This window comes from Balaenoptera physalus (genome assembly GCF_965194825.1).
Source record: "Balaenoptera physalus genome assembly, chromosome: 3".
NCBI classification, from domain to species: Eukaryota; Metazoa; Chordata; class Mammalia; order Artiodactyla; family Balaenopteridae; genus Balaenoptera; species Balaenoptera physalus.
This window is the reverse complement of record NC_138890.1, coordinates 32,091,595-32,115,234: the sequence shown is the minus strand read 5'-3', so window position 1 is coordinate 32,115,234 and position 23,640 is coordinate 32,091,595. Positions and strand designations below refer to the sequence as shown.

At 35.2% G+C, this 23,640-nt stretch overlaps 1 protein-coding gene across 2 annotated transcripts in view; it reads left to right on the top strand.

Moving 5' to 3' along the window:
• Positions 1-23,640, top strand: part of LOC309658213 (teneurin-2-like) — a 1,589,229-nt gene that overhangs the window by 489,102 nt on the left and 1,076,487 nt on the right. For both annotated transcript variants that reach the window (XM_082456602.1, XM_082456603.1), the window contains one exon: positions 15,068-15,113. The gene's annotated coding sequence lies outside the window, so the exon portion shown is untranslated. The remainder of the gene's footprint in view (positions 1-15,067; positions 15,114-23,640) is intronic.

Sequence of the window (23,640 nt, the reverse complement as noted above, 5' to 3'; positions counted from 1 at the left end):
AATGGCTGTGTCCAAATGAGGATCTGAGAGGAAAGCCAAGATGTAAACTTGCACATAAACAGAGCACTGCATATTCTACTTAAAGATAAAAATAATAAAGGAAAATGTCTCATGAAGTAGCAATTCTTTTGCAGTTTGCTGAACATTTATCTGTAACTTTTCTGTGTTTTTCAAGCAATTTTCTTTATTTTTCCCTCATATGAAATGATACGGACCTGTAATTTCTCACCCCTTGGTTCAAATTGTGGTGTCATTTTCTAGTGACTCACACATTTACTGTTTTATATCTGTATAAATGTGCATATACATATGCATACACATAGGGCAAAAGTATCAACATGGCCTTGTCAAGATATTCTTTATACAGAGTTTAACAGAAGAGACAATAGGTATGATCTTAAAATACATTTTGAAAGCATAAATATAAAAACAAGGTACAACTGTCCCACAAGAGAAAATGTTCCACAGTTCCCCAGCATTACCTCACCAAAGGTAAAGTTACTATAAATTAGAAATTAAATTTATCAAAGTGTGATGAATGTGAATAAGTCTCCCATCACTATTCCTACTTCTCAGGCCAAGAATACATTAGATACGCTCTTACATTTCTAGTAGAAAGGCAGATGCATATTTAAGTACTAGAAACCATAGGATCATAATTTAAAAAATAAACGGTGGTGTTTCTTCCTGAAAATCTGATTATGATTGTAGAAACCCATGGCACAGTGATACTGGGAGGTACAGAGAATCCTCTTACTTGACTGCTTTTCCAATGTTACGTAGACATAATTCACACATTTCCAGTCTCCTCTCTTCATATACATAAACCATGGAAATTTCAACAAATGGGTATATACCTAGATAGTGTAGACTGACCATGAGCTAGTAAGCTCAATTAGAGATTAATACCTCCTGCCCAAATCATGTTGGAGGGAACCTTTGGCCTTGACCTAATGAAATGCATACTGCCTTCCATATCTTACGTTCTTCCTTCACCTACTCATTCATTCAAATTTGTGCTTATTTAGTAAATATCTTGCAGGCCAGATATTCTGATAAATGTTGGGAATTAGAAGATGAATGAGGCAAGGGCACTACTGTTGAGACACTCATAGTCCAAAGTGGAAGATAGCTATAAAAATAGTTATAAGATGATGAGAAGAATATCAAAACAGAGCCATGGGCCAAGTACTGTGAAAATAAGTGGAAAGCAATCATTTTTGCCTATAGTCGTCCAGAAAGGCTCCACAGAAGAAGGTGGCACTTGTGCTAGATCTCGAAGGATGAGCAGAAATATGCCAAAGACAGAAATGGAAGATATGCCAGGAGAAAAGAGTCTTTGCAAATTAATTGAGGTGCTCCCCCGTGTTGCCTGCTGATGGGTGACCTGTAGCCCAGATAAGATTTAAAACACTGTCCTGGGTACTTAATTGTTTTTTAATAGAATCTGTCTCCTCCTCTTCATGCCCAAAATAAAGCTATGAAATAAGTCAAGCAGCATAGAACAGAACCTGAACTGGATTTTTTTTTTTTTAATTTGTTCTCATGCAAATAACAAACATTTCTCTTTTTAAAAAAATATTGTCGTTTTTCTCTTGGTTTAAGTCAGTGTGTAATCATGTAAAAAATTGTTATAATTGATACAGGTAATGACATTCTGAAGCACATATGAGTAGACAACATTTGCAAATTTGCCAGTTTGGCTTTGAATTGAATCCCATATTATTGTGTAGCTTTTGGGGGAGGAGAGTAGAAAGGGGAACATACCTTTATGTTATTAAACAAGGCATTTATTTTATTGGAAATAGTGTCAGTGGGTGCTTCCAGAGCATGAGTTCTCATTTATAGTGAGAGATCCTTTAAAAATTTTCCATATTCCCTATTTGTCATATTCTGTTATATATCCATTCAAAATAATAGAAATAGAGAGTCATAGCCGTAATTTTTGTGTATGATCTTGGCCAATTCCCTGAAGCAGAATGAGTCATCTGTGTGCATTTTTAAAGGGCAGAAAGAAATGAACCTAGACTTGATTGTGCCCTTTTTGCAGGTTAAACTTGACTTCTTGCTCAAACATTATCCTCTTACCTAGATTAGGAATAAGTACCTCTTCTTCTCTTTTTTATCTTATCTTCCTACACCCCATCTATTGCATTTTTTCAATATTTTTATCTTTCCCTGTCATATTAATACATAAGTTTTTGCCTGCCTGAACTGTGAGACCTCTCTTTTAATCAGACTTCCAATCCCGGTCTTCCTTGGCCAACTCTGTCCCTTTGACACTTGGGACCAAGCAGGTCAATTCAAGAGCATTGTAACTTTAACTCTCTGCCACTTCTTCAGAGTCATAATTGGATATCTTAATTGGCAGCCATATGTGTGATTCCACTAATTACCAGCTGTATGACCTTGATCAAGACCATCATGGCAGGAATCCATCATAGAAGTCTACCATTTATACCTTGCCATTTAATTGATCACTTCCTACTATAACCCTTGTCTTCCTTCCCTTCACTCCCAGAGATATTGCTTTTCTCATGTGGACCTCTAAATCACAGCATAGTTAATTCCAACAGCCTTTTAACCAAATTTAGCCCTCCAGCCTCAGATCTCTCTCTGTCTTTTCCCCTCTCTTCCTCCTACCCTCCATTTTTGTTATTTTATTTTTATACAATACAGTGTTAAACTATAGCGTATTTAATTAGGTGATTACACACACAAATTCGGGGGGGGGGGTTTCTTCAATTTTTTTTTCTAAAAGGGCTTTGTTGTTTCAAGTTTGCTATAGTTCCTACTACTCACTTCTGTCTCCCAATACCTAGTTGCCATTTATCAACTCACTTATGCTATGATTTTCTTTTATGCCTGTCTACCTTCTTTCACTGATATGTTGCCTGCTTGCTCGCAGTAGAGATTTGTGTTTATGACCCCTGGCATAGATTTATTTATAGCCACAAGCAAGATAGGATTCATTTTTAGAAAACCGAGGCCAAATAGTTGAGTAATTTTTCCAAGGTCATTTACATAATGCCCAGTCTTTACAAAACAAAACAAAAAACCCACACACACTTATTATCTCATGGTTTTAGTGAGTCAGAAATTTGAGCACAATTTAGCTGGGTCCTCTATTTCAGTGTCTCTCAAGAGGCCATAGTCGGGTGTCAGCCAGTGCTGGATCCTATCTGAAGGCTTGACTGGGAAAGGATCTACTTCCAAGCTCACATGGTTGTTGGCAAGATTTAGTACCTCGTGGGCTGTTGGACTGAGGGTGTCTTCCTCTCTGGCTATCCATCGGAAGCCACATTCTTTCCATATGGGCCTTTTCACAGGGCAGTTCACAGTATGACATCTTGTTTCATCAGACGGTAAGGGAAAGTTGTTCAAGCCAGACATTCAGGCCTCAATTTCATCTTCTTTCCCCCCCACATTCAGTCAGTCATTATATCCTACTAATTTTTTTTTTTTTAGAGTTTTAAAATTGAAGTATAATTAACTTACTATATTATATTAGTTTCAGGTGTATAACATAATGATCCAGTATTTTTCTACATTACAAAATGATCACCATGGTAAGTTTAGTTACCATCTGTCACCATACAGAAGTATTAAAATATTATTGACTGTATCCCCTATGCTGTACATTACATCCCTGGCACCTATTTAAAACTAAAAGACTGTACCTCTTAATCTCCCTCACCTTTTTCACTCATCCCCCCACATCTGCCCCTCAACTACCAGTTTGTTCTCTGTATCAATGAGTCTCTTTCTCTTTTCTTACATTTGTTTGTTTTGTTTTTAGATTCCAGATACTAGTGAAATCATATGGGATTTGTCTTTCTCCATCTGATTTATTTCACTTGGCATAATACCCTCTAGGTCCATCTACATTGTTGCAAATGGAAAAACAGCAATCTTTATTTTATGGCTGAGTAACATACCAGTGTGTGTATGTGTGTGTGTGTGTGTCTGTGTATATACATATATATCACAACTTCTGCATCTTTATATCTCTCAGTGAACCCTTAGGTTGCTTCTATAACTTGGCTATGGTAAATAATGCTATAATGAACACAAGGTTGCATATATCTTTTCAAATTAGTGTTTTTGTTTTCTTTGGAAAAATACCCAGAAGTGGAATTGCTGGATTGTATGGTAGGTCTACATTTAATTTGAAGGGGAACCTCCATTGCATTTTTGATAGTGACTGTATCAACTTATATTCCTACCAACAATGCAAAGTATTCGCTTATCACCACATTCTCGCCAACACTTGTTAATTGTTGTCTTTTTGAAAACAGCCTTTCTGACTGATGTGAAGTGGTATCTCACTTATCTCACTGTGATTTTGGTTTGCATTTCCTTGATGATTAGTGATGTTGAGCCTCTTTTTATGTGTCTCTTGGGCATCTCTCTGCCTTCTTCGGAAAAATGTCTTCAGATCATCTGCCCATTTTTTTAATCAAGTTGTTTTTTTTGATGCTGAGTTGTTTAATATTTTGTATATTTTGGATGTTAACCTCTTATCAGATATATCATTTGCCAAGTCTCCTTCAATTCAGTAAGCTGCCTTTTCATTTTGTTGATAGTTTCCTTCATTGTCCAAAAGCTTTTACTTTGATGTAATACCATCCATTTATTTTTGCTTTTGCTTCCTTTGTCTTAGGAGACAGATCCAAAAAAATATTGCTAAGACCAATGTCAAAGAGCATACTGTCTATGTTTTCTTCTTGGAGTTTTATGGTTTCAGGTCTTACATTTAAGTCTTTAATCCATTTTGAGTTTGTTTTTGTGTATGATGTGAGAAAGTAGTTCATTTTGATTCTTTTGCATGTAACTATCCAATTTTCCTAACACCATTTATTGAAGAGGCTGTCTTTTCCCCATTGTATGTTCTTGCCTCCTTTGTCATAGATTAATTGGCCATAAGTGCATGGGTTCATTTCTAGACTCTGTATTTTTCTCCATTGATCTATGTGTCTGTTTTTGTACCAGTACCATACTATTTCAATTGCTGCAGCTTTGTAATATAGTTTGAAATCAGGGCTCATGATACCTCCAGCTTTGCTCTTCTTTCTCAGGATTGTTTTAGCTTTTGGGGCTCTTTTGTGTTTCCATACAAATTTTAGAATTACTTGTTCTAGTTTTGTGAAAAATGCCATTGGTATTTTGATAGGAATTGTGCTAAATCTATAGATTACCTTGGGTAGTATGGTCATTTTAACAATATTAATTATTCTAATCCATGAACACATTATATCTTTCCATTTGTGTGATCTTCAGTTTCTTTCATCAATGTTTTATAGTTTTTCAAATACAAGTCTTTTACCTCCCTAGATTTATTTGTAGGTATTTTATTCTTTTTGATGCAATTGTATATGGGATAATTTTCTTAATTTCTCTTTCTGATAGTTTTTTGTTCGTACATAGAAACACAACAGATTTATAGATATTAATTTTGTATACTGCAGCTTTACTGAATTCATTTATTAGTCCTAATGGTTTTTTGGTGGCCTCTCTATGATTTTCTATATATAGCACCATGTCGTGTGCAAACAGTGATAGTTTTATTTCTTCCTTTCCAATTTGGATTACTTTTATTTCTTTTTCTTGTCTGATTGTTGTGGCTAGTACTTCCAATACTATGTTAAATAAAAGTGGTGAGAGTGGGCGTCTTTGTCTTGTTCCTGACCTTAAAGGAAATGTTTTCAGCTTTTCACTGTTGATTATGATGTTGTTTGTAGTTTTGTCATATATAGCCTTTATTGTGTTGAGGTATGTTTCCTCTGTATGTACTTTGTTGAGAATTTCTATCATAATTGGATTTTAAATTTTGTCACAACCTTTTTTTTTGTTTTTGCATCTATTGGAATGATCATATGATTTTGTATTCTTCAGTTTGTTAATGTGGTGTATCACATTCATTGATTTGTAGACATTGAACCATCCTTGCTTCCCTGGAATAAATTTTACTTGCTCATGGTGTAAGATCCTTTTACTGTACTGTTGAATTTGGTTTGCTGATATTTTGTTGAGGATTTTGCATCTATATTCATAAGTGATATCGGCCTATAATTTCCTTTTTTTGGTGGTGTCTTTATCTGGTTTTGGTATCAGGGTGATGCTGGCCTTGTATAATAAGTTTGCAAGCATTCCCTTTTCTTCAGTTTTTTAGAATATTTTGAGAAGGATAGGTGTTAACTCTTCTTCAAATGTTTGGTAGAATTCACCTGTGAAGCCAGCTGGACCTGGACTTTTGTTTGTTGAAAATTTTTTGATTACTGATTCAATTTCATTACTGATATTAAGTCTATTCATATTTTCTATTTCTTCCTTCTTCATTCTTAGGAGACTGCATGTTTCAAGGATTTTATCCATTTCTTCTAGGTCATCCATTTTAATGGCATATAATTGTTCATAGTAATCTCTTATGATCCTTGGTATTTCTGTGATGTAGGTTGTAATTTCTCCTCTTTCCCTTTGGATTTTATTTGTTTGGGTCCTCTCTCTTTTGTTCTTAATGAGTCTGGCTAATAGTTTATTAATTTTGTTAATCTCTTCAAAGAACCAGCTCTTAGTTTCATTGATTCTTTTTACTTTTTTTTTTCTCTATTTCATTTACTTTTGCTCTGATCTTTATTATTTCTATCCTTCTACTAGCTTTGGGTTTTGATTGTTCTTTTTTCTAGTAGTTCCTTTAGGTATAAGGTTAGGTTGTTTATTTAAGATTTTTCTTGTTTCCTGATGTAGGCTTGTATCACTATAATCTTACCTCTTAGAACTGCTTTTGCTGTGCCCCATAGCTTTTGGATTGTTGTTTCCATTTTCATTTGTCTCCAGGTATGTTTTTATTTCCTCTTTGATTTCTTCAGTGACCCATTGGTTGTTTAAAAGCATAATGTTTAGCCTCCACATGTTCGTGTTTTTTGCATTTTTTTTCCTTGTAGTTGATTTCTAGTCTCATACTATTGTGTTTGGAAAAGATGCTTGGTATGATTTTAATCTTCTGAAATTTATTGTGACTTCCTTTGTGAGCTAGCATGTAATCTATCCTGGGGAATGTTTCAAGTGCTCTCAAAAAAAGAATGTGTATTCTCTTGCTTTTGGATGAAATATTCTGTATATATATATGTTAAGTTAATCTGCTCTAAGGTATCATTTAAGGCCAGTGTTTCCTTATTGATTTTCTCTGTGGATGATCTGTCTATTGATATAAGTGGAGTAATGAAGTCCCTTACTATTACTGTATTGTTGTCTATTTCTCCCTTTATGTTAATATTCGCTTTATGTATTTACATGTTGCTATGTTGGGTGGGTGTGTGTGTGTGTGTATGTATGTATGTATATATATATATATATATATATATATATTTACAGGTGTTATATCTTCTTGTTGGATTGATCCCTTTATCATTAAGTAATATTCTTCTTTTTTTGGTTATAGTCTTTGTTTTAAAGTTTATTTTCTACCCCAGATTTCTTTTTGTTTCCATTTGTATGGACTACCTTTCCATCCCTTTATTTTCAGACTGCATGTGTCCTTAGTTCTAAAGTGAGTTTCTTGTAGGCAGTATATAGATGGGTCTTGTTTTTTATTAGATGACTCTGTCTTTTGATTGGAGCGTTCAGTACATTTACATTCAAAGTTATTATTGATAAGTATGTACTTATTGCCATTTTGTTAATTGTTGTCTGGGTTTTTTTTGTAGTTTTTTTAGTTTCTTCCTCTTTTGCTCTCTTCCTTTGTGATTTGATGACTATCTTTAGTGTTATGTTTGGATTCCTTTCTCTTTTTGTGTGTGTTTCTCTTATAGGTTTTTGGTTTGTGGTTACCATGAGGATCATATATAACATTTTGTATATGTGTGTGTGTGTGTGTGTGTGTGTGTGTATGAAGCCCTTTGTGGGCTTCATGGGCCCTTCTTTTGTGGCAGGGCCAACTGCTGTGGGCGCATTGTTAGGCAAGGCTGGCTGCAGGCCCGGTTGGCTGAGAGACCCTGCCTGGTGTGATGGCTGCCAGCCTGCTGGTGGACAGAGCTGGGTCCCAGAGCAGCTGGCTGTGGAACCCAGAGGATACTGGGCTGGTGTTGTCCCTCTGGCGGGCAGGTAAGCCCCTGACACTAATAGGCTAGAGGGAGGACTTCCAAATGGTGTTTGCCAGCACCAGTGTCCTCGTGGTAGAATGAGCTCCACTTCCCAAAATGACTGCTGCCAGTGCATTGAACCCCAGGTGGCGTCACGTGTGCCTCGTACCTCTCTGAGAGACTCTCCGAGATCAGCAAGCAGGTCTGACCTAGGCTCCTTTCAAATCAAGGCCTCTGCACTGAGACTTGGAGCATGTGAGATTTTTGTGTGCACCTTTTAAGAACAGAGCCTCTGTTTCCTACAGCCCTCTAGCTCTCCTGTACACAAGCCCTGCTGACCTTCAAAGCCAGATGTTCTGGGTGCTGATCTTCCTGGTGCAGGAACCCTAGACAGGGGAGCCTAATGTGGGGCTTGGACCCCTTACTCCTTGGGGAGAACCTTTGCAGTTGTGGTTATCCTCCTGTTGGTGGGTCATACACCCAGGGGTGTGGGCCTTGACTATGTCATGTCTCTGCCCCTCCTACCAATCTTGTTGTACTTCCTTCTTTATATCCTTAGCTGTGGAAAATCTTTTTCACTAGCCTTCAGGTTATTTTTGTAGCTAGTTGCTCTGTAAATAGTTGTAATTTTGGTATGCCCACGGGAAGAGGTGAATTTAGGGTCTTCCTAGTCTGCTGTCTTAGCCATATTCTCCAACACCGAGTATTTTTGTTCAATCCAATATCTTTTTCTTACACCAGTGTTCCTCAAACTTGAGTGTGCTTCAGAATCACCTGAAGGTCTTGGTAAACAGATTTTAGTCCCCATCCCAAGTTTCTCATTTACAAGGTCTGGCTTGGGGGCAACACATTTGTATTTCTAAGTTTCCAGCTGATGCTGGTTGTGGGACCACACTTTAAGAACTATTATGTTTTGCCATCATGCTTTTCAGATTTATCTTCTGCAAATCCTTTCAGCTTACCTTTAAAATGAAATTAAGAGTATCCATTCTGTCTTCCTCTCAAGGTTGCCATGAGTTTCAAGTAATTGTAAACTGCTAAAATGCTACAAAACAAGTATAAAGCTTGTCTCTTTCACTAGAGTACAAGTTCCATGAAAGGTGGAGCATGTCTTGTTCATTTTGCTATTTCTTGTTCCTGATAAATAGTACTTTATAATTTTTGTTGAATAAATAAATGAATAAACAGTAAAATCCAGTGATTGGTTAAAATTAACTTAAAGAGAGAAAAGATAGAAGTAGAGACCAATCAATAGCTATTTAATTTCAAGAAAATAATTCCTAAGGAGTGTGTATGCTTCTCTGATTTATTTGGTAGCTTAGTTATGCTAGTGTTAAGAATGCAAAAAGAAGCAGTGTATCATTCAGTGATGGTGCTTGTTGTAATAGTTTCTCCTCTGGGTAGGAATAGTTTCTGCATAAACATTCAAATGATTGTAATCACTATCCAGAGAGCGAATCCTCTGCCCTGGCAGTTGGAAAATGACTCTCTACGCTGACAGCCCCACAGGATGGAAATGCAATAGCTTTGCTACTACTGTGTAATGTTGTTAAGCTTAATTGACTGCACCCATAAATAGTGGGAGAACATGAGAGTGTGTAATCCATTCTACTCTTAAATTATTATGTGGGGCCAACTTGCAGGCATCTCAGGGACTCTCTATAGTATAAACCATTTGTTGTTTGGATTTTAGATTTTCCTTGTCCATACCAACCCCAACTCAATTTCATTCATTTGCAGTCCACCTCTTCTTTTTTTTTTTTTTTCTTTTTTTTTTTTTTTTTTTTCACCTCTTCTTAAGCCTTGTGTTGTTATGATTTCACACATACTTCCCTTTTCTTTAAAAAAAAAAATGTTGTCTATATGGGCTGTTACACCTTACTGCCATAATTACCTTCCTACTCCTGTCTTGTTTCTGTACCCATGACTCCAAAACGACTTTGTTAAGGGCATCAATGATTTCCACATTGGAAATCCAAAGGACACTTCTGTTTTCTTAATTTATTTTATTGAAGTATAGTTGATTTACAATGTTGTGTTAATTTCTGCTGTACAGCAAAGCGATTCAATTATACATATATATATATATACATTCTTTTTCATATTCTTTTCCATTATGATTTATCACAGGATATTGACTATAGTTCCCTGTGCTGTACAGTAGGACCTTGCAAATAATACTGCTTAGTCCTCATCTTACTTAACATCTCGCCACATTCGACACAGTCAGCCATGCCTCCTTCTTGAAGACACTCTTCTCTTAGCTTTCATCCAACTACATTCTCTTAGCTTTTTTCCTTCCTCTCTGAACACTACTTCTCAGCCTCCTTCATGAGGAACTCTCTATGGCACATTCCTAAATATCAAAGTTCTTCTCTCTCTACAAACTTTCCCTAAGTGATATTCCATACCCCTGACATAATGTCATCCAAATGCTAATATTTACCATCTCCTGTCACTTATCCATGCCTGTCCTCTGAGAGATAGGTTTATGGATCCAATGCCTTCTGAACAGCTCTACTTGAATTTCTTTCAGGTTCCTCAAACTTAAAATGTCCAAAATTTTACTCTTGAATTCTCACTTCCTCACTTCACCAACACTTGACATTTTCTCACTCCCCTGCTCTATCTAACTCACACATTCGTGCCAACATCTATCTCCAGCCTATCAGTTCATTCCTAGCTACATTATTCACTTTTTGGTCTGATTCATCATCATTTCTGTCTCTGGACCTTTACCAATGGCTAGTTATCAGCCTGAAATACTGTTCTCCCCACTCTTCATCCAGATAATTCCTATTCATCTGCAAATCTTAATTTCAGTATTCTTTCTTTGGAGACCTTCCCAGACCCCTCAATCCCACTGGTCAGTACATTTATCCAGTTCTTTGTAGCACTTAACATGATTTGTAATTCTACATTTATATGAATGTTATTATATGTTATCTCCTTTACTTCATTTGCCTCTCCCTCTCTCTCTTTTTCTCTTTTAAATTTGGCTTTATAAACCTAGACAATTTGGAAGAGAGGTATCTCCTGGATTACCAAGACAATTCTGTCTTAAAATATCTAAGACTAACTATATTGATTCACTCATCCATTTATTCATTTAATTAATTCTTGAGCTCCTACTGTGTATTATGTACTTTTATAGCCTGAATCTTGGATCTACCACTCACTTGCTGAGTTATCATGACATATTAATTATTCATTCATCAGTCTCCATACCTCTTAAAATGGGTGAAAATAGTAACTATGTTATAGAGATATTTTGAGAAGTAAATGAGTTATTACATATAAAAGTGACTAGCACATAATGAATTCCATGTATTAGCTAGCTTTATTTTTAATATCATCATTAATTAATTATTACTTTTCTAGGCATTGAGTTATATAATGTTGAACAAAATAAAGTTTATACCTTTCACATAGTTTATATTTTAGTGTAGGGCAAACTGTGACCCTTTGACCATTTTTGTAAATAAAGTTTTATTGGGATACAGCTAGCTCATTTCTTTATATTTTGCCTAAAGCTGCTTCGTGCTGCAACAGTGACTTGGAATTGTTGCTACAGAGATTGCATGCCCCACAAAGCAGAAAATGTGTACCATTTTTCTCTTTACAGGAAAAGTTTGCTGACCTCTGTTCTAATGCAGATAAGCACACTTTCTTTAGTAGATAGCCTATATAGTGAAAAATCCACTGGAGTCAGGAAGACCTGGATTAATATTCTAATTTTTACCTTCTACCATTGTCTTATTGCATGGTTTTAGCATGCTACTTATCTCCCTAAGCATCAGTTTCCTTGGTTGCAAAAAAGAGCTCAGTGTCTATTCTGATGTGTTAGATAATAAAATGTATATACAGTACCTGGAAATCTTGGTACTCAAGAAAAATTTTCCTCTTTCCTTTTGGAGAATAAAGCATTTGTTTAATATTGATATTATAAGTATTAACATTTATTACAACTTTACAACTACATGAAAACATTTTAGATCAGAAGTTGAAAAAATCATGGTCTATAATAAAGTAAGTTTCAGTAGAAGAAAAATAGATTTTAATTGCAGTAAATGTAAAGGAGAGATGTGTTAAATTCTGCTTTCCATTCTAGTGCTATTAAGATGTTATCATCTTAGTCTTGGTTTAAATTCGTCATAATTAAGTTATAGGTTTAAATCCTTTATATGCTAATGATTATTCACTTCTAATTAGGTTTCCAAGGTGCTTCTAGTGCAAAAACCAACTGAAATTATTGTGTAAACTAAATTAACTAGAAAGGAGAACAATCTGGCTCTCTATGAGGGAAATAATTTGTTTTTTTTCCGAAGGTGCCTCCTTAATAATAGCTTAAAACAATAAATCTATGAAGATTTGATTTTTTTCACAGTAGTTAACCCATCAGTAACATTGCTTACAAAATTCCAATTTAAAAAAATGACCTTTGATAGATGCCATATAAAATTAAATTTTAATGAGGGATAATAAATGGTGATACTTTTCACAGGAGGAAACACAGTGCTTGCCTGGAGCCCTTACTGCATGTCATCCACATCAGCCCTCTGTTACTGTGGCTTCCCTTTCATTATTTTCAAGGAACGATAATGGGACAGGCACATTTTGAAGAACCAAAACCAGCTTTAGTATTATGCTTACCAAAGGTGATCTTCATCACTGGCTAATTAGACAGATGGCCCTCCCTGGCTTTAGTGATGGTTCTTTTGTAGAAAGCTGCTCTATTCCTCCACAATGATAGTTTAAGGTATTTAAGCATTCCTTTGATTATGTGGCCTGATTGAAAAATAAATCTTCATGATTGGGCTCAAAAAAAAGGTGTTTCATTAGATGGGAATTTTACTGTTCTGTAGCAAAGACAGAAAAGTCTTTACAATGGTCAGCTTTCAGGTGGAAAACACATTTGGCAACCACTCAAACTGAGTCTAGGAAGAGCAAAGCAGAAGGACGATGGGTAAAAGAATCACATTATATGCTGATACCTGCAAATGGCTGTTTGGCTTCCTTAATAAAATAAGAATGCTCACCAATGCTTCTTAGGCCAATATAAGCAGTCTGTTATTAACCCTCTGGGCCACCCACATTCATTGTCACATTTACTAAACGAGAACAATTTATCGTGAATGTGCAATAATCATGGCAAACATACTTACTAATTTATTGTTTCTAGTTTAAATTTCAAAAAAATGTGACGCTTTCTGCTTTTATATGATGCCACTCTCTCTACCCTTTTTGCCCTGAGGATCCTATTAGCAGAGAGCTGAGCAATTCGGTTTCATCGGAAATAAATTATGCCTCCATTCTTAAAATATAAGTACTGAAGGGCTGTAAAGATTAGAAATTCGTGTGAAGCCCCCATCACTGGAAGTTTTTTTTTTCCTTGATGTATAGCGCTTCTGGTGTTAATGTAAAACAACACATCTTTCTAAAAGTTCAGAGCCAAGTCGCCTTAAAAGAACCCTGACCAGGATTAGGGGCGATGTACAAAATGAAACATATTACCATGGAGGGCGGGGATGTTTGGTTCCTCAGAAGCTGTTTCCAAGACAGGCTGCTTGTGTATTACAGAGTGGGGAGGGAACTCAGCTAGTCACCCCCTGTTTCAAAATGATTAGAAAACTGCAGTTCCCAAGAAACATTAGGTGAATTCTCACTTTTCTCACCAAGAGTCTGGGGATGAAATGACGCCTTTAATTACGAAGGACTATTGGTACCACTCTGGTAACAAGCTGCCATAAATGAAACCCCTAACTGCCTCAGAATCAAGTATTTCATGTAAATGCATTTTAATCTTAGGTACAGTTGTTGGTCCAGCTTTCGTTATTTTCCCGTCAGCATATGATAGAAGGAAGTGGTTGTGCAAACTTCTTATTTTACTGCTATTTTATTGTCAGTTTTGCCCAATGGCTAAGGAGCTAACGTGTGTTTTCTAGCCGTAACTTGTTATTTTTCTAGGCGCAGGGCCCCATGGCAGTGCTCAACTTTGACTTCCATAAAATTGCAGTTAGAAAAAGAGGTGACGCTCATGTTTTAACAAACCTTGATCTTTACTTATTTCTCATAATTATATCAAATTGCACTAGGTATCAAACCATTTTTGTCTGATTATTATTTTTAAAAAGTATTTCAGATGACTAGAATTCATTTATCAGCTACACGTGCTTACATTCTTAAAATTAACTCTGTATGATCTGAATATTTACTCAGCTATTTCTCCTTTGCCCTCTCCTCTTCTGTTCATTTTGAAAGATAAAAAATATACGCTCATGTTGTGAAATTCCCAGTATTCCACTTTTCTTAGAACGTATTGAATTTGGCTGCCTGATTGTTTCTTCTAAATTAATGTAGACACATTTGGAGATGCAACAATTAAAGAAATAAGCAGTAATTAAAGAAATATGAGTAAATGGGAGAGAGGAGTTGACCTAAGTAAATAAGAGAAAAGGGAAAATTTGTTCATGTATTCTCTTTCCTATGTAGTCAAAGATTTTTTTTTAAATTCCAAAATGAAATATAGATCAAAAGCTGTATTTAACTAGAACTCTAAAGACAAATGGATTCTGAAAAAAAAGTGAGCAGTCTAGGTTTGTTGAACAGATATGTACTGACCTATTTGGTCTATAACAGGTAAAGTGGATGGTAGTAATAGCAAACATTAAAACAATTTTCAGAGGAAACTTCTGGAAGTGATGGATATACTTATGGCATAGGTTGGGATGATGGTTTCATGAGTGCATACTTATTTCTAAATTCATCAAGTTGCATACATACGTTAAATATGTACAGCTTTTTGTGTGTCAATCATACCTCAATAAAATGGTTTTAAAAGAACCAATTTCAGCAACTTGTCAGAGATTAAAAAAAAAAAAGAGCTGCCAATCAGCAGTTAATTTTTGAAGAATTATATTCTGGATTAAATTACATCACTGGTAGGTACACTAACAATAAGTGCTTCTTGCTTTTTCTTTCTTTAGAAATGAAGAGTGAATGAAGGCAGGAATTACTGGAAGGGAGGTCAGGGTAAGTCATATCATATTTATTTCTTACTTTTGAAGTGTGCAGAATACATTTTATAAAACTTATTCAGGAACTCTCCATGGCTCACGTCTCAGATGAATTAGACAAATTGAGTCTTTCAGGGGGAAATAAAATGTTTGGTATAGCTGTGCTACACAGAAATATACCACTTGTCCCTGACATTTTAAGACCCATGTTTTCTGCATGCAAACCACCTTACTGTTCCATATTGTTAGGCGGATCACTGCCAAAGTGGCAAAAGAAACTCTGGATGAACTCCTATTTTAGAATTGTGAGTCTAGTTATTCTGTGTATTTTTTTTTTTTTCCTTTTAATTTGGTATGGCAAAGGTAGTGCTTAAATTCTCAGGGCAGTATCTAACTAGGCATCTCAGTGTGACTCATATTCAAGTTCAGATGCAAATGGTCACAGACTAGAGTTGATTACAATGTAATTGTGTTTTTGTATTTTAGCATCATTTAGTTTTTGCTTTTCTTTGAAATTTAAATGCATTTGCCTTTATGAAATGATAAAACATTTGCTACATTATAACCAATCGTGTAAAATCAAAAGCCATAGTATTCTTACAGATGACTTCTGTGGTATAGTTTACCTCAGTGTGTGTAATAGGTAGACATTCAGAATTATCTGCAAATAGAGAGAATTTAGGCCAAAGTTTTTAATCAAAAATTTCCTGAAATCACTCTGAATGTAAACAAGTAAGAAAGTCAGAACAAATATTGTTTTATATATAGTAAATAATAAAACCAAGAGCTCCTTTAAAAGGAAAAAGAGAGGAGGAATCAAGGAAGGAAAAGAAGGAGAGGGAGAAGAAGAGAGAAGGGAAGGAAAGGAAGAAAAGTATGGTTGTAGCTTAGACTTATTTTTCCTGTTTGTGTATTCAGAAGTCTTAATTCTAGTAGACTCAGAAATAGTACTTACTTGTTTTGGTTCTCAATGCCTTATTGAATCTTGCCAGTTTAATACTCAGCAGAATACTGGAGGTTTGGGAGGAAATAGGGTTGCACAAAAAAAGAGTGGAATTATGAGCCTTCCTTCATCTTCAAACAATTCATTTCCATATAGTCTTTTGCATATTGGGATGTTCCCTAAAAATTTGTTACGAGAAAGAGAGAACTTATATGGAAATATGTTAATATCACTTAAATCTAGCTGGTGGGTACATGGGTATCTGTAACATTGATTATTATTCTTCCCTCTATTTTTGAAATATGTCTTAAACATTAATGATTCAAAACAATTTTTTGGAAATATCTCCACATGTCTAAAAAATGGTTTTGAACTTCATTCTGTGGCATGTCACCAACAAACTAATTGAGAATGAGTGAAATTAACAACACTTTGTCTAGTGGATTACTTTCATTATAGTGAGAATTTTTAATGGATGGGAAAGGGGGAGTGTTATAGTCACACTTTGTGACTATAACATGTAGAGAACTCCATCAGGCCTGAACATTCCAAGTTTATACTATATTCTTCTTCCAAAAATAAATATTTTAGATGGGTGAGTAAACAATCAGAAAAGGACTATATTTCCAAAGCTCCTTGATAGCAAGTGTGACCACATGACTGAGTCTAGACCAGTAGTACATATTTAGAATTTCAGGTGACCTTATAGGAACCTTCCTCAAGAGACAGCTGCTTCATGTCTTTGTCCTTTGGGGAGAAGAAAGTTCTTTTGACAATTCAGAGAATACCTCACTGTCTCTGACGTTGTCAAGTTACTTCATACTGCTTCCTGAAATGTGGATGTGGTATCTGGAATTCAATCTTGGACTATTAAATGTGAGTCATATGTTAAGGAGTGGGGAATTGAATATTTTGGATTTGTGTTTTTTATAAGCTGAAAAAGAACAAACATATACCATTTTAATTAATTTTATAGGAATGGAATTTCAGCTGTGTATGTCAGGGCTTGGAAATAGGTAGCCCCCATATCACAGACATTTTTTAATGGAGATATTTTCGCTAAATATTTAAATTGGATCTTCTCATGGAAAAAAAATAGTTACTCAAAGCGACACTGAGTGCACATCCTCATATGGCCCAAATATTGTGAAACTAAGGAGCAACATACCCATTTGGAAATGGCAGGAGACTCCGGGTTCCCTCTGTCCCCAATCCCTCTAAATGTCTCCTGCTTCCATCATTCCACTCACTGACTTTACCTGAATCCTTGCAGTAAGGAACTGTGCAGAGTCCGGACATCACCTGGACTTCTTTCAGATGCAAGCTGTTACTTGCATTCCAAGAAAAATTGGTATGATCCCCACTGCAATTCCACGTTCTGTGAAATACCAAAGTTCTCAAGGAGATTTCTGCAAATCCCTAACGGGATCAAGGTTTTTATGTTGTATCTTCATGCAGTCTCTGTTCCTTACCATGTCCATGCAGACATGAAACTCATCTTTTTTTATGAATATCCACAAGTCAGCTCATTCATACAAGCACAGTCATCTCTACAGCAGAGTTTCTAATAATAGAGCAGTATCATGTTCGGCCCTACCTAACAAAAACATATTTTTTATATTAGACTTTAAAGTTCTCCAGAAGCTTTCTTGTTGCCCTAAGTGGGGGTCATCTCTCTTGGTGCCCTTGCCTGTAGGGTTTTGCATTCTCTCCTGCCTTCTCTCTCTGGTCCTCCCTTCTCTCCCTTTTGTTCTCTCATCTGCCTCTGCTATTTCAGAGAACAAACACACACTTCTCTTTGGGCCCATTTATAGTAGTTCTTTCCTCCTCTTGTTGTATTTGTTGTCATCTTGGGTGTTTGTTTTCCTCCAGCAAAATGAGCTCATTCGATGATGAATGCTGGAAGCAGCTTTTAAGATGATATATGTACTTTTTTCTCCTTACCTCATCAAATACAGAGCCATAGCTTACCTTCCCTATGCCACCAGTTATATGTATTGATTATGTATGTCAGTAGCCACTGTCACATGTTGTGAGATTTGAAGAAAAGTTTTGAATCCCTGCTAAAGGGACCCACAGAGGGAAAAACAATTTCTGTGCTAAGAAAATCAGACAGGGTGTGACCACATGCAGAGACCCACATGTTGTCTATCTCTTCACCCTGTGATGTTTGTTGAGAGGAGAATCATGAGATATCTGAAGAAAACATAGTTCCTAAAGAAATGTTATGTAAGAGAGAGAGTTTAAAACCTGAGGATTTACAAAAATGAATGCTAGACCTAAATATCTCACCTTGTGACATTTTGAAGATAGAATTTTCTATTCTATTTTTGCAGCAATGATTGGGATTTCTTAATCTTGTATCTCTAAAAATGTTCATTTTTACCAGCAATGGAGGCAGCCTCTGTATATGATGATATCCATGTGTTGGCTATTGCAAAGGATTGTTTAATTCTTTCAACATGCAACCTTAGGGAACAGAAAGGAGATTTTCATTTTAAGTTACGTTGTCAAAGTCAGTAGGTGCAGTGTCTTTAGGGCAGTGAATCCTGTAAATTCAAATGTATAATTAGGTGAAAAGTTGACATTGAGATTGTCCTTTCCCTGATCAAAAATGAAGGAAGCCTAGGAATTTCATATTGGTGAATTTCGGCATGATCCTTTGTATGATTTAGCTAAAAGCAAGTGGACTGTGTCTTTTTGAAACCTAGCATGATGTGAGGAATGCCAATTTAAGCCCATTGCATTCTCCATGGTGTTCTTCTAGGAATCAAGATAATGAAATATGTTCCATTTGACTATCCCTGCACAATGCAACAATCTAGCCAGATTGTAAATTAAGTAGTATATTATAAATCATGTAGCATGGGATGTCAAAATAAGGCATGGCCACCACATGTAGTTATCCTGGAGTAAACACTAAGAGGATGTGCAATCTCAATTCAGAAACTTTAGAGGCTGGAGATGAGAGGAAGAGTTTTTGAAGGATGTTTTTACAGTTGAAATTAATGTGGTAAGCCCTAAAGTCCACATCCTATTGTCTAAAGACATGTAGTTAATATTTTACTGGAATATACATTTCCTGGTGGTTTAATCCAACTTGTAAATTTAATACCAGTTTTATAAAGTATCTAGTTAGTATTAATAATAGTTCATTTTTATGTGCCTCCCAGCTTATCAACTGAAGATAAGGGCACATTCTTTAAACCTACATATCTCATAGAAAATTTGAGGGGGCAACAAAACCTTAGGATGTTAAGGTATAGCTCATGTTGATATTTTCTTTTTTTTCCTCTCTCCTACATTTCTTCATACTTCCCTTCCTACTTCCTTTCAAAATCCATGATTAATGCTCATTCTGTTTAAAAACAAAACAAAACAAAATTTGTTGATATGTCCTCATATTTTTCTCTTCTTTCATCCTAAGATATTTTTTCATCTCCTCTAGACATTTTTACTTTGCCAAAATGGCTTTTTGTTAGGAAGTAGGCATAAGTAGTGTGCTGTAGTTTTACACTTAGCTGGAATGAATACATTGTTGATTTCTGGTAAAATTGGAATTGCTTCCAAATATAAAAATGGATGGTATTGCTTCTAGCATGAAACACCTTGCAATAACTTTTTCGCCCTATTCTTACATTCTTGTAATGGAATATATGTAAACTAGTGTCTGAGAGGCTCCTTAATATTATAATTGATGTGAAGGTTTAATTGGTTCACTTGGATTCATTTTCCCTTCTTTTTAATTTCTATTATCATAGGGATAATTCTCACATGCTTGATTTAAAAATATATAATTGATTTGGTCCAAAATTCTAAAACTTCTGTGCCCAAAAGCAACTATTTGATTTGATCCCTTTACATTTTCTTTAAATTATTCTAGAAGTCATTCAATACACATCCCCCCCACCAATTGTTGACTTTCACATTATCTTGAATTTGTTTTGTATACATTGAATAAATATTGATGAGTGACAGATTCTAATTTCTAGTCAAGCTTTTTTCAAGTTTTACCTCTAGAATCTAATACATTAAAAGGAAATAAGTATTTAATTTCCAAATAATACTTAACTTTGCTAAATGTATTTCTTAGCACTAGATTTTTCTTTCCTCCAAAACTTTTTGGATACATTGGAAATTATTTTCAAAACTTCACTCTAACTGACACCTGCTTTTGAGAAATTTGGAAAAGAGGAAGACAAAGAATTTATTGAAATTCTATCTTGCCATTATTGTGTTAATACACTATCAAAAGGCATATATAATTCATATGCTGGAGCCCTGCTATTCCACTATGCTCAGGATTCCCACTACAAGACTGAAACATATTTATAGCAAGTTCCTTCCAGTATCTTGAGTAATAGACCCTATTGACACAGTCCAATAGAGACTTTCCTTCTCTTGAATTCTCTATTTAAAACTTTTGTAATGCTGGAGCTCCAGTACAGTTTGAACACATTTTTCCTATCAGTAAAATGCCTGCTTTCTTCCAGACAGCTACTAGACATTGTTAAGTCAAGCCAGTGCAATAGTTATAGAAACGCATTTTGACATACTCTGTACAGTTAGAACTCATTAATTAGCAGAAATTTTAATCAAATTATGATTATAAAAGAAGTTTAACTTTTTACTAATGTCTTTAAATCACACCATAGATTTTAACTTGTGGACTCTCTAATATAGAAAACAGTTTAGCATTTTGACGTATAAAACAATAGGTACCCTGCATTTCTTCCTAAATCAAGGGCTCAAAAATTACCCTCAAATTCAACACCCCTATGAGTTAGAGTTATTTAGAACTCTAAGGGCCTTCAAAATGTGCAGGTGTTAATGTGATCCATAGAAAAGTAAGGTTTGCATCCTTTTTCAGGGAAGTGTTATATTATAAAATAGGTTTATGAAACATCCCTTCTAAGGAGTTAAGGATTTCACTAATAACAATGAACATATCCTGAAGAAGATTACAGAGAACCTTCAGTGCAATTATAAATCACAATAATAGTTGCATTAAAAAATTAAGAGAACATTGTCTGGAAATGGTACACTCTACAGGAATGCCCTCCCTGCTCAATTTCCGAGAATAGAATCTCCATTATTTACAGTAGAGTTACAGGACCTTAAAGACTCAACAAATATGATGATGCCTTATGCTTTTGTTGAGTATGAATGACACGGTTATCTATGCCTTGATTTTGAAAATAATTTGCAATGTTGTTGGCTTCAGGCCAAAATAAGGTAAGATACCTGTTTTGCAGTAGTTTTATCAATTTAGCTAAGAGTTGTTGGTTGTTCGAGGGAAGTCAGCATTGAAAGATAAAACAAAATAATAGCAACAACAACAAAATAAACTAATAATTTGATGACTATTAAAAAATCTAAAGGAATATTGGGGAAAAGAGCATTGAAGTTGGTTGGATTGCCAGATATTTTTTTAACATAAATTCAGATCTTGATCTCACGTTATATTAATGAAGGAGCAATGAAGAGAAAGACAGTAACATATATGGCTACTAAATCTAGGATGTTTGTATTTTTCTCCTTTTTTGCCGTTCAAGGAAACTGAAACATAGAAGACAGTTTTAAGCCTAAATAGAACTAAGCAAAATGTTGGAAGGCGTAGCTTAGTGCAATAATACTTTATTTCTTCAGCTGTAGAATGGTCTTTGGCACAGTTGTCTGCTGTAGTTTGTTGCCTTTTCACATGGATACTTTGTAGTTTTGAACTAAGATTTCAAATGCATAGAAAAGGAGCAATATATCTACCACCAAATTGTGAGTACCTGACAATCAAAAACATCTCTGGATAGTTGAAATCAATAAACCATTTTATTTTTGAATTCATGAAAATATGTCCACCTTTCAGAGCTCTAAAATGATGGCAGTAATAGACAGAATATCACTTTTCTCATTAGTTGATGCCAGATTCACAGCAAATGACAAATTATCATCAATTTAAAAATATCAGAGTACAAAGAGTCAAATTCAGACAATTTTAAACCATTCAATTAGTGAGGCTTACTATAAAATTAACTTTGTTTTATTAAACCTGGCTTAAATCTGTTTATAAAACAAAGACTGTTTAAATTTCTTTTACTTTCATCTTTTTCTATAAACACTGAACTGGGATATATTTTAATGCATTAGTGAAGTGGTGTCCTGATTGAAAGTTCTCATTTTTTCTTTAAAAAATAATCATCTGTGGATGAAATGCACTGAGGTTTATGATCATAATGGGTAACACTTCAGCAAAGGAACCAATTCCAGAAGAAAATGTAGGGGTGAGGAAGAATGATCTTAGTAAAATAGAAACCAAGTTGCTCTCTTCAAGAACATTATTTATTGTGATTGAAATAAGAAAGGAGGGTATTAATCAACATTTCATGCAATTTCATTAATTTTGTCAGTCAACAAAATATATGTTTAGTAACAATCACATGCCTAGAAACTGTGCACAGATATAGGTGAGTAATGTCCTTGTCCTCAAGGGTGAGGAGAAAGAGAAATATCCGTTGTTCCAAATAGGAAGCAATTCTGAATGAGTCCATGTCTCCCTACTCTTTACGATCTCATTTGGGCAAGAAGGGAAACTGTAAGTATTGATGGGTTAGAATAAGAATGTCTGCAGGGAGGCAAGTGGTATAGAGAATGATGCTCATAAATTAATCAGGAGTCAGGATGAGTAGAGAACTATAATGCGGCCTTGAAGAACATGGTGTGGAATGTCTGTAGGAGGGAAAAAGAAATATTTAGAGAAAAGCAGTAACATAGCTAGCTTGTTATCCAACTATCTAGCAAAATATCAATCCCTATTTCCCATTTTGGGATTGGTCTAATTTGACATAAAATTGAATTTAAGATTCCATAGGTATCTCAGTATTTTGCTTATTTATTATGTGTAAGCAGACAGGCCACATCAGTCTTTAAAACCATACTTTATTGATTCTGGTAGATTTTAAATTCTAAAGGACATTTTTGGTGATGAGGAAACGATTTCAATCTGCTGTCCAAAGTCAAGATACAAAATTTCGAATTAGATGTGGCGAGCCTAACATAGGGGACATGTACTACCCCCTTGAACTTGAATGTATATTCAGAGTCATCTGTGCAGACAATTGGAACAGTATTCATTTTAAAAAGGAAAAAGATTTTGAGAGCAAAAATATGTTGAAATAATCAATGGCTGTACAATCATAGAAAGAAATTGAATAGTTTTGTCAGCATGTCAGTCAGAAACGAATTACAATTGTGGTAAAGAAATCACAGTAAAAGGAATTTCTCTGGGGAAAAGTGGCATGCAAAATAAAAGCATTAGTGTGACATACAGTTTACAGAAACTCTCTTTGTGGAGATTAAAGTTTATGTTTGTTGGCAGTACAACAGGAACATGTCACACAAAGTAAAAATGATCATGCCATAACCACTCCTTAGTTAATGGCTTGATTATACATGCAATGATCGAGGTTAGATAGAATTCAATGTATATTTCCATCTACTGACATTAGCCAGAGTAGGTGCCTGCACACATGGATGCAATTATTTGAGACCAAGACATTTTCTGTCATGAGGTATTCCATGGTGTGATACCACCAGGACCAGTCCT